Source organism: Pseudochaenichthys georgianus, unplaced genomic scaffold (genome assembly GCF_902827115.2).
Source record: "Pseudochaenichthys georgianus unplaced genomic scaffold, fPseGeo1.2 scaffold_493_arrow_ctg1, whole genome shotgun sequence".
Classification (NCBI taxonomy): domain Eukaryota; kingdom Metazoa; phylum Chordata; class Actinopteri; order Perciformes; family Channichthyidae; genus Pseudochaenichthys; species Pseudochaenichthys georgianus.
In genome coordinates, this window is record NW_027263055.1 from 17,870 (window position 1) to 33,161 (window position 15,292).

Below are 15,292 nucleotides of genomic sequence, written 5' to 3' on the forward strand. Positions count from 1 at the left end.
GTATGTGAGGAAGGACACTTGAGAGAGAGCATGCAGAGAGTTGTGTTCTACCATTGGCAGAGGAGTAGCACCAGGTGATGTCTGGTCCATGTTTCAGCAGATGAGTGGGGAAAGGAATCCATTAGAATGCCAGCTTTGGTTGATGGGGAGAGGCTGGCAGTGACGGGTAAAGAGAAGGCAGGTATGTGAGGAAGGACACTTGCAGCAGTACATAGTGGGGAGCATCTCAGTGATATCCAGAGGCAGCAAACACAGCAGTTGCTAGCAGAGAGTGAAAAGGTGAAGGAGAAGAGACAGGATGATAGGTCAGCTCTGGATGTGGAATTAGTGAGAGTGAGTAATGACGTGGGGAAACATTGAGAAGGAAAGAGATGGTGGCAATAGTGTACGTTGCCATTGAGAGGCGTATGACTCTGTGTGGAGGAGGGGCTACTGATCACATGGAGGAGGGGCTACTGATCACATGGAGGAGGGGCTGCTGATCACATGGAGGAGGGGCTACTGATCACATGGAGGAGGGGCTACTGATCACATGGAGGAGGGGCTACTGATCACATGGAGGAGGGGCTACTGATCACATGGAGGAGGGGCTGCTGATCACATGGAGGAGGGGCTACTGATCACATGGAGGAGGGGCTACTGATCACATGGAGGAGGGGCTGCTGATCACATGGAGGAGGGGCTACTGATCACATGGAGGAGGGGCTACTGATCACATGGAGGAGGGGCTGCTGATCACATGGAGGAGGGGCTACTGATCACATGGAGGAGGGGCTACTGATCACATGGAGGAGGGGCTACTGATCACATGGAGGAGGGGCTGCTGATCACATGGAGGAGGGGCTACTGATCACATGGAGGAGGGGCTACTGACCACATGGAGGAGGGGCTACTGATCACATGGAGGAGGGGCTACTGATCACATGGAGGAGGGGCTACTGATCACATGGAGGAGGGGCTGCTGATCACATGGAGGAGGGGCTACTGATCACATGGAGGAGGGGCTACTGACCACATGGAGGAGGGGCTACTGATCACATGGAGGAGGGGCTGCTGATCACATGGAGAAGGGGCTACTGATCACATGGAGGAGGGGCTACTGATCACATGGAGGAGGGGCTACTGATCACATGGAGGAGGGGCTACTGATCACATGGAGGAGGGGCTACTGATCACATGGAGGAGGGGCTACTGATCACATGGAGGAGGGGCTACTGATCACATGGAGGAGGGGCTACTGATCACATGGAGGAGAATGGGTATTGGAGGGAGAATGGTCAATGGGGTAAGGGCCTTTTGAACAGACGGGACGTTTAGAGGAAAGGTTGGAGCAGATGTTTCCAGTTATTTATGCACACAATGAAACAGTGGAAACAAACATGTGTTTGACTTTCATTAGTGAATGAAACTGAGAGCCCTTTATAGTCTGTGTCCAATATTGTGTATTTGTATATATTGTATATATATATGCTAAGGTCCCGCTGCTGACACCATAGCAGTCATTTAGTGCGCATATGTGTAATTAAATATCAAAATCTCACTCCAGCCAGGTACCCACAGCTAGCAACCCTGGTTAGCTTCAGAGCTAGCAGTCTGTGTTGTAACCAAAGACGGGACGAGCTGGAAATGAAACAAACGATACTTAGAAACTGGTTAAAAGTTTCTGATGGAAGGAAACGACCTCTTCTCTCTTTGAATGTGGTTTATACCTTTCAGGTAACAGCAACAGCTAAAGCCTGACAATGAACCGTTTGGCTTAGCTACATATCAGAGATACTTCTTGTTCTACTCTTTGTTCGTCTGGATTATATCTCTCATTTGCATTAACAGTAATATATGTATATATGATACTCTACATAGAAACTACTCCGTGTATGTCACAGTTCACACTTCACCCTTTCTAAACACTGAATGAAATAGGTTTTTGATGCTTATACATTCAAATAAACGACCTGTTTAAACTTTTAATGAGGTTTATACATTTCAGATAACTGCAACAGTTAACGGGACAAAAATAAACAGTTTTTCATGGTTGGAAAGTGAATAAAGTTCATTTACTCAAATACAGATTGCAGGTAGTTGTATTAGCTGAAGTATCTTCATTTGATGTCACTTTATACTACTCCTTCATTACATACCAGATATAAAGATGTACTTTTAATAAGATGAGAGAAGAGTTACAGATCATGTGAAACTAAAACTGGTATATCTACATATATATAATCAATGAGTGAATGTGTCTTTCAGACGCCCCTTGATCACATGATGGTTATTAAGTCACCTCAATATATTTCTGCTGGTTCTCTGTCATTGAGGTGAGAGTTATCACGATGCGGGGAGAAACGGGACCAGTTCAAACAGCCCTGGTGTTCGCCAAGACGGACGGACGGACGGACGCACGCACGTACGCACGCACGCAAATGTCAAACTTTAGGACTTGACTTGAGCGCAAAGACTTGACTCGGACTTGCAAAACAATGACTTGGTCCCACCTCTGGCAATTGGCAATTTGACTTATACAACATTCGCAAGTTGTACATTTGACTCATACAATAACCCACCTTCGAGTGATGCTCTAGTTTCTTCATGTTTTGTTTTTTGCGCCGGACTGAAACTGTCTCTTCACCTGCACTAGTGGCCGTATCAAAGCCGTGATTGGTCAGATGTCGATACATTACAACGGTGTCGGGTTACAGACATGCTCCCCTTGTCATCTCTCACTCTCACTCTCGCGGGGGGTGCGCGGAGAGTGAGCGGAGAACTGCGCACAGCAGCTGAGGCCCTCTGGGCGGGGTCCCCTGCGCAAGGCGGGGCCCCATGCAGCCTGCATGATTGGCCTGTAGGGAGGAGCGGCCCTGCTTACACGGCTTAGAACCGTAGTTACAGTCGTAACTATGGCCAGAACTAACTGAGCGGCCACACTACAGCTTCAAAAGAAGCTTGGAGCTGGGCGTGTCTGGAGCTTGGGGATTTTATTCAAGCAACACGACCAACAACCAATCACATGAATCTCCCGCCCCCGACATACAAAGCAAAAACCCCCGGGGATTTTATGCGAGCAATATATATAAATAAATAAATATATATAAATAAACTCCCCAAACAGGCGAAAACCTACCAGTTTCCCCCACTGTCTCTGCCACCTCCCTCCATGCCTGGTTCCTCCGGTTTGTATCCCGGGAGGTGAAGAGGGTCTGGTCATACAAAACCGGGTGATTGCTACGGCGATAATTAGTTTCTCCTCCAACTTTTTTTGAAATATAGAAATGAACGGCAGGATATCTCTCCCAGCTTGGACGCGGTTTGATTGGCTACAGCTTGAGCTGTCAGATTTTCCGAAACGGGATTTGATTGGCTGGCGCTGGCTACCCCGGCGTCTCCGGCGTCAGAAGTTGAACATTGTTCAACTTCTCAACTTCTGACGCCGGAGACGGCGGAGACGGACCGCTCTGCTACCCACAATTCAGTTCGGCGAAAAAGCGAGGCAACGTGACGTCACCCCATTCAAAGTGAATGGGCAGATTGGAGTTTTCGACGCTGTAGTGTGGACGGGCCGTTACACAGCATAGAGTTGTAGTTACAGTAGTAACTCTGGCCAGTACTTGCACGGCTTGGAACCGTAGTTACAGTAGTAACTATGTCCAGTAGGCTACTTACACAGCATAGAGCCGTAGTTACGGTCATGGGCGTCGCAGCCATTATATGAGGGTGGGACAAGTCCCCCCCACTTTTTCAAATGATTCGTGTAGACCCCCCCACTTTTACCATGTGGAAAGTCCGTGAATCGTTCTCTCCACTCGCGCACTTTGTAGAGCGCTGTGTCAGTGCTTCATATCAAATCCATTCCACTTGCTTATTGAGAGAATGCCCAAATCAATGAAACTCCATTCCATGTTTTCACTGCTACTTTGTACCAAGGCAGATTCTCACATAGCGCGCGCATGTTCAAGGAGTGTTGTCATAGTTGGACAGCTCAGATCTGTTGTATGAAGCGATGCCGGTAGCGGAGGTAAGGCACACACACCAAGTGTTCAGGAAATTGTTAATACAGCGAAAATCAAAGCTGACGATCTCTTGGTTTGATATGTTTTCTCCCCCAGACAACATGGACATAAGAAAAAAAAATTCAAAGAAGAGGAAAGTAAGTCTTCAGCTGGTAGCAGTTCATCAGTTAACAGTGATGGCGGCGGCGTCTCACTTCTGGAGAGGAGTTTCGTCTTTATGTCATAGAGAGATACAAATACTGAATAGTTTAGATGAGAAAAGGCATCGAAATGCCAGGTGACTAGTATTTATCATGTAAACAGGGAACATGAATGACCCGATCTCTCTGCTCATGTAAACACCATGATGTCCGTCAAGTTGCGATTGGGGTTGATTGATTGACTCCTGCCTAAATTTGAAAATGGCTTGATTCTTTCTAAAAGGACACATGGGACAACTCAGACTTGCATTTTTTCCTCTTTATTTGAGTGATGCAGATTCCTTTTTGCTTCATTCAGCTTCTTGTTAGCCTCTTGATGCTCATTTAGTCATTTAGGTTGAAAACCTTTAACACAAAACATATTTTCATTCATTTTAGGCAAACAAACATTTCAATAAAACCATGCCATCCTTCAACAAGCACTTTCTTTCCTGCTGCATAATCAAGTTTACAATTAAACTTAACATCTAATCAAAAGTAACTGCATCTCAACAAAGTAAATTATATTCCAGCATCTTATGTTAGCTTCTTACTTAATAAGACTAGAAATAATAATACATGTAATCAAACAAGGTTAAACCAGACTACATCCACAAATATTCACCAGCAGCGTCTTTGGTCGAATCCCTGAGTCTCCTCTCCTCTCTCTCAGCAAATTGTTTGTCCTCTGCTGAGAGTGTGTTCCCAGGTGTGCTGCATTTAGCTCATTAAATAGGAAGCTCACTTCCTTTGAGCCACATTCTCAGTGAAATCACACCCTAGGCTCCCTGCCTCCACCTGCTGGACTGGAGCCAGATGTGAATAGCATTTCTCAAGCTCTGAGTCCGCTTACCCCAAGTGAAGGAGTTCAAGTATCTCGGGGTCTTGTTCTCGAGTGAGGGAACAATGGAGCGTGAGATGGGCCGGAGAATCGGAGCAGCGGGAGCGGTACTGCAGTCGCTTTACCGCACCGTTGTGCCGAAAAGGGAGCTGAGCCAGAAGGCAAAGCTCTCTGTCTACCGGGCCATTTTCGTTCCTACCCTCACCTATGGTCATGAAGGATGGGTCATGACCAGGCTTGGAATTTCGTCATTTTAGGGGCAAGGCCATTTGGCCTTCTCGTTCACATTTTTTTCAAGGGCACAAAGGCCGTTTGGTTAAATTACGCTGGTTTTACTGGTTGTACTTTTAAAATGTATTCAGTTACAGAATACATGCTCTAAAATGTCATTTGTAACATATTCCGTTACATTACCGTATTCTAAATACTTGGATTACATCAGCGCTGTTTTACATTTGATCAAGTGTGAATCAAGCTGCTATTTCAGAGTTTGAATCACCCACATGATGCCAGCAAAAACCCACAACTTAACTATAGGATAAACTGAAACATTATGCATCATCTCACAGAAATGTCAGAATTTTAGTTCAAAAAGCCCAGAAAATCATATGAGAAGGCAGTGGCGGCTGGTGGAAAATATGTTTGGTGGGGCTGTTGATATAGTGAGTAAACCATTTTTTTTTGGGAGAAATGACCCCTTAAATTAGGACTTCTGGTGATGTAATGGCGCGTTTCCAGTGCAGCGCGGAGCTCGCTTTAATGCTGCGTTCAGACCGGACGCGATACGAATATTCGCTTCGCTCTAAAGTTAAACCCTCCTATCGCATCGCTCTAGTCGCTCGAGTTTCACCGCGGATGCCAGCTGTGTTTACTCTTATCATTCAAACAAGACGCGCTGGCTCGGGAGCTACAACAACATGAACATATTTTACCGTGATTACATTGTAATACACGTTTCTAAATGATGCCGACGTAACAACATACTGATACCGGTTAGTAAAAACCATGAATTAATGCTTTGACAAGTCTGCAGACAGACGGCAGAGAAACACCTTTTAGAATGCTTGTTTTCTGAATGTAGCTTGGCTAAGCTAACGTTATATCCGACCGTCCACACTCACAACAACGGCCTACAGACATAAATAAACCAGCGACTGTATTCTCCATGACACAGACAGTCTGTGGTTTGTACTTGTTTAACTTTTGTCTAGTTTCTGAACAGATCGTATCTGTCCCCGGCTGTTTGAAGAGCAAGCATGGGAAACAAAAGATAGCATTTACCTGTTTGCATCCAGCTAGCCATGTGAGAAGCCTTGTTGATACGTTGTATTTTTCACGAGCTTGTTGTGATATATACAAATCGGGTTGGTCCAAGGTCTTTAAGTATCAATTTATCTCCCAAACTTCTCCTTTCGAAAGGATTGGAGAGTAGCTCTTGCACGAAATTGGGTGCGGACCGAGGTCCGGCGACTCCACCTGCACACCATTCTCATCCAAATACTGCGTCACCTTGGTCACTCACGAGTCTAAACAACAACTCACGTAAGCAACGTGAGCGCCCTCGTGACCAAAATATTTGACGGCGCTGATTGGCTGAAATTATGTTCCGGCGGCACAGTTTACTATTGAGACTTTTGCAACGTGCTGGTTGCTGCTGTTTGGATCGGGGGCTCCGCCCGGTAATGATAAACTAATGTCATGGGCAAGGCCAGGCAGGAAACACGTGACTTATCAGTAACTTTAGACATCGTAACACAATTTTAAACGAGATTTTATTGTAGATTATACATTTTAGTGATACCAATTGTATGATATTTACCTTTTTCATTAAAAATAAAAATATAAAATATATTCTTTTTTTTTTAATTTTTTTTTTTTAATTACTTTTTTTTTTTTTGTATGTGGGAAGAGGTGGGGCGGCGCCCCTAGCGCTATGGGCCGGCCGCCACTGTGAGAAGGATTCCAAAAGTAACCCCTACAATTCCTTCAAAGAGAGACGTATCCTCCTAACTAGTGATGATAGCTCACCAACTATCGCTAGTCAATCAACATGACGGAAAAGTGTAGCACTAACGTCAACGCCAGTCGTTTTACAAATGGCTGAATGAATAGCAATAGTGTTTCTTAAACGTATACGTTAAGTTCAGCCATAAACCACATAAGTCAGTCATGTATTATATCAAAACCGCTTAGCAAGAAAAATACTAGATTCAAAGGTGACAGCTATCTGCTAGCATGTAGAAGCAACACTAGATGTAGACCCCTTGAAGGGAAGACGTTCGCGCTATCCAAACTAGCTAGCTAGCTATCGCTAGTTTTCATGACAAAATGTACTAACGAGTCGACTTTAAATAGGCTAATACAATGGTAATTACCTATCAATAGTACTTTCTATAAACACGTAAATGTTAACTCCTTTCAAATACTACCACATCATATCAAAACAGCTTGGTCCGCTTGCTTACCTGTGCTTCTCTTGCTCCCGCGGCTGAGGAGGAGGCTGTCGGGTACCTACAGGCATGTCTGACGGAACAATAACAGCGGGACTGCGCGCACTAATATGACTTCACTCGCGTTGTTTACACGGCATGTCTGACGGAACAATCACATCAGAGCAATCGCTCTGATCCACAGGCACGGGACTATACTACTGTGTGCACTAGTCTAACTTCACTCGCGTTATTTACACTGGAATTTTTGACAGGGGCACAAAGGCCACTTTGGCTGTGAATTGCATTTTTTTTCACAGGGCATCACGGCCAAAGGGCAGGGCAACGACGGCCATGGCCGTCGTGGCCGTCGTGAAATTCCCACCCTGGTCATGACCGAAAGAACCAGATCGCGGATACAAGCGGCCAAGATGGGTTTTCTCCGCAGGGTGGCTGGCGTCTCCCTTAGGGATAAGGTGAGAAGTTCGGTCATCCGTCAGGGACTCGGAGTTGAGCCGCTCCTCCTTCGCGTCGAAAGGAGCCAGTTGAGGTGGTTCTGGCACCTAGTTAGGATGCCACCTGGGCGCCTCCCTAGGGAGGTGTTCCAGGCACGTCCAGCTGGGAAGAGACCAAGGGGTAGACCTAGGACCAGGTGGAGGGATTATATCTCTTCGCTGGCCTGGGAGCGCCTTGGGATCCCCCAGTCAGAGCTGGTTGATGTCGCCAGGGAAAAGACAGTTTGGGGCTCTCTGCTGGAACTGCTACCCCGCGACCCGACCACGGATAAGCGGGAGAAGATGGATGGATGGAAGCGCTGACAAAACAATGTCCACGACGTATAGACGCAGTCAGTGTGTTTTACTGGAGCCTCAGTTCGATAAGAGATTATTTTCTGAGTTCTTTAACTTCGGTACTCTCTCTCAAAATGGTAATGTGCATTATGTTTTAATTATACTTCGAAGCTTTTTGTGTGTGTTTATGTTTTACTGAGTGCTTATAGGCCATTTCCATCCCAGTATTCAGTTAACTGTTTATTTTCTGCGCACATTACATAGACTAGCTAATATAACCTACTGCTTGGGACTTTGAGTCTTCAAAATGTCCAATGTCACAGACGGGGACTTACTTTAGAGTCAGTTGTATTTACATTCAGTATGACTTGTTATGATTCAATGTGAAAGAGTATACTGCTCAATAAATAGTGATCACCTCACCACCTCTCTTGACATCTAGGCTCCTGAGAGTGAGGCAGAGGCAGAACACAGGGACAGTGGAGAGAGGTCCGTTGCTGAGGTGAGTGATGAAAGGGGAATGACAGTTTAGAGTAAATTGTGATGTGGACTCTCATCCAGAGTGTTAAGGAAATCAGTGGGGATATTGAACAGGAAACATGTCAGTCAAGGGGCATCATGTGACCAATATAGACAGAAGAGCAACATTTATTTGAACATGTAAGTCAATGATACCATTCCTAGGTGAACTTAACATCCGTATGGAGTCAGATCAGTCTCAATATTAATAAATGCTCACAGAAGGATTCACAAATGTATTTTGCGATTTATATATAAATGACTCTCCACAACAATATCTCTCAACGCACTCACAAATATTTATTGTTGTATATAAATGTACAAAAAATGGGCATTTAAACTGCTTTTTATTAATTCAAAGACGGCTCTGAATTAATAATCAAATATGTTTCCTTTCTTTACTACTGGGTGAAATTACAAAATGTACCCATCATTTTCCTCATGCTAGTATAGCCACATAAAAGTATCAAACCACCAGTTAAAATGCACCAGAATACAAGAAATCTATTTTTTTTCGTGGGGGGGGGGACCCCCAAACCCCCCGTTGAAAATGTCCCCCCCACATTCAGGATGCTTCCTATGCCCATGGTTACGGTATTGACTATGGCCAGTACTTGCACGGCTTGGAACCGTAGTTACAGTAGTAGTAACTATGGCCAGTACGTACGGCTTAGAACCGTAGCCAAAGCTGGGACTCAAATGCTAATGATAGCTCGGGCACAACCGGTGCCTAAAAGTGTCAGCCAAACGGCTGCCCACTAGATAATATAATATTGGGAGGATGAAATCCTATTTAATGGCCACACATGCAGAGCACACAGTGAAGATTGTTCTCTGCATATCGTCCTAGTGCTAGGAGTCTAGTACTAGGAGCAGTAAATACAACGATATAGCGCTACTGCAACCATACCGTGCGTTTACCGGGAGCGGGAGAGAGCACTGCCCTCACCGGCTGAGTTAAATAATGAAGCTTAACAGTACATGCAAGGTGTTAGCCAAGCGGCTGCTGCTAACAACCAAGCAACCAAGTCAGAACACAATGTTAATACCAGATAATTAGCTACTAAGAAAGAGAACAGCCCGCTTAGAACCGTAGGCCATGGTTACAGTATAACTTGAGTCATGACAACTGGCGACATTCTATTATTTTCGTCATAGGAATCCGGGGCGTGTACATTGAGGACCCATTGTTGACTTACCATGTCGATCGCCTCGTTTGTCGTTTCCGTTCATCTTTTGCTATACCTGCCTTCCTACGATCACTTTGATGCACATTCAGTACTCGTATGTGAGGTTGTGGGTGAGAGGTGGATATCGTGACGCTTACAGGGAGGTATCGAACATTACAAAGTAGGTGACTGTGTGGATGCCTGTTCAAAATATTGCAAACTTGAATAAATCATTTAAATTATATATTTGTGTCCGACTTTCATTTGTACATCGTTCTTAATGTGATGTATAGTAGCTCTGATAGCGTCCATACCTTCAGACAGCCTAAAAGTAAAACACAAGTCGTTTATTCACTCATCGAGATGACTGGATCACTGGATCACTCATGATGACAGGTTGTGATCAGCTCCGATTAAATTGTGATATAAATGCTGTAGCTATCCAATCCAATCCAACTTTATTTATATAGCACTTTAAAAACCTTCAGACCAAAGTGCTGTACACAACATAATATAAATACATTTAAAATACAAGATACAAACACAAAACAAACCAGAATAAACGTAATAATTAAAAAAAAAAAAGCTATTCTCCAGGGAGCCCGTTTTTTTATGAAATACCTGTATCCCTCTCATCAACAAGACTCTACACTGTGCAGGAAAAACAATTACATAGGCCACATTAAAATAACCTTGATGCATGGGAATGAAACACACAAACTATCTTCCGTGGCTATACTGATATGCAGGGGTTAAGTTGGGATTTGATATGTGGGGGGGCTGTGTTTTTTTGGGGGGGGGGGCAATATATGATGCCCAATCCTAAAGCAACTGCTCCTGTATCAGATGCACTATTTCATGCCACCAATCGAGAAAGTAAACATAGAAAGTCAAATAGACCGTCTTTTTATTAGTATTATTTAACTGGAATGAATTTACATTTGAAATTATTAATATATACACAAACATTTTTCACAAATGACAGACCTTCAAATTGCCATTTTAAGTCAACATTTCTCTGCATACTTACTCAAGAACATTAAAAAACAACTATATGAGTACAGAGACATATTATCTGAATTGATTAAGGAATGAAATCAATATAAGCAGTTCAACAACATTACTGTATGTACGACCAGCTACTTCATCAAATCCCAGATGGGCTGATAGGGGGAAGCCTGTGTAGTCGTGCATCTTTGTCTACAGGCTAAATGGTCTGCAGACCTTCTGGTAGCTACCCACTTCCTCACATATTTTGTGGGGTCCCAAGAGGTAAGAGGAGGTCCAACCATTTGAATGAACATTAGAGCAGAGACATTTTGAGTTTTCAGTTGTGAGCGCATTGATATTACAACTGCATTCATTTCTGAGAAACCCCTCTCACACTCTGCACTGCTCACAGCAATGGTTCACTGCATTCTTAAGCTTTAGAAGGGACATGTGCATCGGCACACTGGCATTCTCCTTAAAGTCCCTATAGCTTTGCTTAACACCAGAGAATCCGATTTTCAAAAGAGTGCATAGCTCTCTTATTTCACACTCACCATACATTGGGCTTGGCCATGTCTTTGTATCAAGAACATTGACCTTTTGAAAGAGGGATTCCTCTTCACTGAGTATGGCCGGTTATTTTTTGCAATGTAGTATGCCGTTCTAAAGACATTATGGGTGGAAGCCAACATTTCTTTTTGAGTTTTTAGAAAGCTTGATTTTAAAGATTCTTCATTTTGTCTTTTTACCATGTCCTGTGCTAATTTGTGACTCTGTGAGACACTATGTTCATTTATTTTCTTTCTCAAAGATTTAATTTGCTTCTCATTGCTGTTGCCATATGGGCCTACCCTACAGTTCTGCCATTCATTAGAGAATGAGCACCTCTGTTTCCCTGTTCTCATTGCCCCATGGGATCCCGCTTCCCTGCATGATTTGCATCCTATTTTTTTATTTCCAACTATTAGAAATGTATATTTCTGTGTAAAATATTCCAGCAGTCAGGCAAGTTGTCAGCCTTTCCTACACTGCTTCCCTGCTCTGCTCCTCTGTCCTCCTCAAACTGCTCTGCTCTCCTCAGCCTGCTCTACTCCTCTCCTCAAGTTCCTCCACTCCCTTCCCTTCTTTACGCTGCTCTGATCCTCTCTCTTTTCCAAGCTGCCCTGCTCACCCATCACCTGCCTTGTTCTGCTCAACTCTGCATTTAAATGTAGGATAATTGACAAAGGAACTTATGGTGAATAAATAAGATACAAATGGCTTTGACACGCTAAGTAGCAGTGATGTCTTGCATACCTTTTAAAGAAGTCTGTAACTTTCCTCCTTTTTGCTTCACTCATTTCTGCATCATGCCTCACTTTAAAGTCTGAATTTTCAAAGAGAAAGGAAATAAATATATGCATATCTCAGCTTTATGCACACACATACATAGCATCAGGCTGGGGCCAGTTGTTTCATGAGAAGGGTACAATAAAAGCAGGTTAAATTGACAAAGACAGTATAAAGTAATTTTGTAAAATACAATAATTGGTATTTGTTTTGGTAAATTTAAGTGACAATTTAATTAAAAAACATAAACAGTATTTGCTTTTATAAGGTAATGAACAGTTTAATCTCCACTGTACATCCGGGTCTCTGATTTGATTTAATTCCAATAAATCGTAATATTGTAACCTTTTTTTTGGAGGGTTTATATATATGTCGTATATGGCATATATGTCACTCCGGGTTTACTGTGAATGTCCCGATGTGACATCAGTGTCGCAGCAATATTTATGGCATTTGTTTCATATCAATTTCATCAATAAATGTTTCTACAACAGGTTAGGCCTATATGTAATCAGAATCAGAAAAGAGCCGAAGACAGCTTAATGTTTAACAAATGACATGTCATGTAAGCATTTGTATTCTTAAATGGCTTGAATGTTAACTTTAGCAACAAAAAACCTTTCCAAATGCAGCTAGTTCTGTCACATGTGTTAGCCTGGCACATGGACATCTTGGTTGTTATGGGAACACAAAAGCAAATGACAAGGACCATGACCCACCAGACTGTTCAGGGTGTGTCACTTGGGGACTTCATGAGATCACAAAGGCTAAAGCTGTATAAGGAACTTTCCAGAACATTTAAAGTTCATGTGACACCTGTGTCTAAGCAATTCTGTCTGCCTTCCGTGTTGCACCATGAGGACCCTCTGATATAACATGCTTAACTGTCTAAGTTGCAACCATGCACTTATTGGAGGGCTAAGCGCCAGCTTGACATGTTTGTGGCTTCATTTATAGAAGGAAAGACAACAGTGATAGTTATGTTTCAGAATAACATTTATTGGAAATTGTTAGAATAATCTCACTGGTCACCGGCTTGAGCTTCAATCTCAGGATCCATGTATTTGTGATCAAAAGTAGGCTAATATAAAAGTAGTGTAAGTCATTAAATTTCAGAGACAGTAATATTGTAATGTAACGTATTACATTTTGGAAGTAACTTGCCCAACACTGCAGATGATCCAGTCATCTCGATGAGCGTTCGGGCTGTGAATAAACAACCTGTGTTTTACTTTTAGGCTGTCTGAAGGTATGGACGCTATCAGAGCTACTATACATCACATTAAGAACGATGTACAAATGAAAGTCGGACACAAATATATAATTTAAATGATTTATTCAAGTTTGCAATATGTTGAACAGGCATCCACACAGTCACCTACTTTGTAATGTTCGATACCTCCCTGTAAGCGTCACGATAGCCACCTCTCACCCACAATCTCACATACGAGTACTGAATGTGCATCAAAGTGATCTTAGGAAGGCAGGTATAGCAAAAGATGAACGTAAACGACAAACGAGGCGATCGACATGGTAAGTCAACAATGGGTCCTCAATGTACACGCATGTACATGTGAACTTTAGTTTGTTTAAAAGCCTACCTGTTAAATAATATCCCTGCCAGTTACAGAATTATCTTTCCCATTGATCCCCCATCACAAGTTACAATTCAGTTAAGATCAGAAACAGTTCATCAACAAGACTCTTGAGAAAACATTTAATTAAGGGCACCTTTCAAGCATCGCTGACCAAAAACAGAAAAATATAAACAATTTGAGATTCCTATGACGAAAATAATAGAATGTCTTCAGTTGTCATGACTCAAGTTATACTGCAACACCGGCGCTACTGTTTTCTGGATTAGCTGTCAGATCATTTCTTCACGTGGCTGGGCCGCCACTGCCCCTTTAAGACACCTCCCCCTTCTTTAGTCAGCTGGCCCTTCCATATAAGGACAACGCCGCAGCTGTAGTAGTTCAGCATCTCCCACCACACTTTAAATGTCCACTCACTCCTCACCCAAATCAGCTGTGACTATTACGAGTGTTCTTGTTCCAGTCATCGTTGTCTGGCTGATAGGCGTGTATTCCCCCTATACCAGGTATGTGAAGCTGCTGTTAGGACTTGTAACAGTCAGTGTACCACTAAATTGTTAACATGTGGCCTGTAAACGCTAGGCTTCTTGACGGCCCCAGCAGAGACTGTGTAGAGAATCACCGTTGCGGAGGTGTTCAGTGAGGTGATGATTGAGTGAATGCGGTTGCATCAGAGGTAGGAGATTAATTGTATGTACATTGAAGGACATTCATATAAGTCTTTATACAATTTCTAATCTCCTTTCTCCATTTATTTTAGGATTAGTTTGCTACCGTTTTGCCTTTCCTTTTCTTGATCTTAGGTTTTAGCTGTATTTTACCATGCCTACAGGCTATTTGTTGCCTAAGTATTGATTTGCCTGCCTTCTATGTTTTGCTTATTGACTAGTTTGTTGTATTGTGTACAAACTAGTGATTTAAATCTTTAAAGCTACAGCACCCTCCTTGTAACGACCCACCCTGTCCCACAAGGTCTAATACTGTCTCTGTGCTTATACTTCTTCAGTGACGATCCTGGCCATACTGTGGAGTGGAGCATGTGGTTTGCTGGGCACTTTTTGCATGCAGATATGGGTGATTTGCAGTGAGTGTTGATTGAATACAGCTACACGTGGTGATATTGTGGTTTTGGGGAAACCCTCAGCAGTTGTCCAGAAGAATCACTTTTTAACTATCACTATATGTGTGATATTGTAATTATTCTAGTTATTCTCTCCTCGTCAGAGCCAGCCTTCAATCGTGGGACTTAGGTGTGTCGACTGGGAAAGCTGAATAAGTTTTAATCTGCATTTTATATTACTGAACTTTTACTTGATTATTTATATAATAAACGTTTGTAAACATTTTAACTTGAGGCCGCGTCCCTGTCCATCCTTTTATTCTTATCTGCGTGACTTGTCCTAAGGGCTCGTATTGGGGAACCCAGGTTAGCGTTAAGTATCCTAA

At 43.1% G+C, this 15,292-nt stretch overlaps 1 pseudogene; it reads left to right on the forward strand.

The window, feature by feature from the left end:
• Positions 1 to 15,292, forward strand: part of LOC117442883 (zinc finger protein 729-like) — a 179,399-nt pseudogene that overhangs the window by 14,620 nt on the left and 149,487 nt on the right.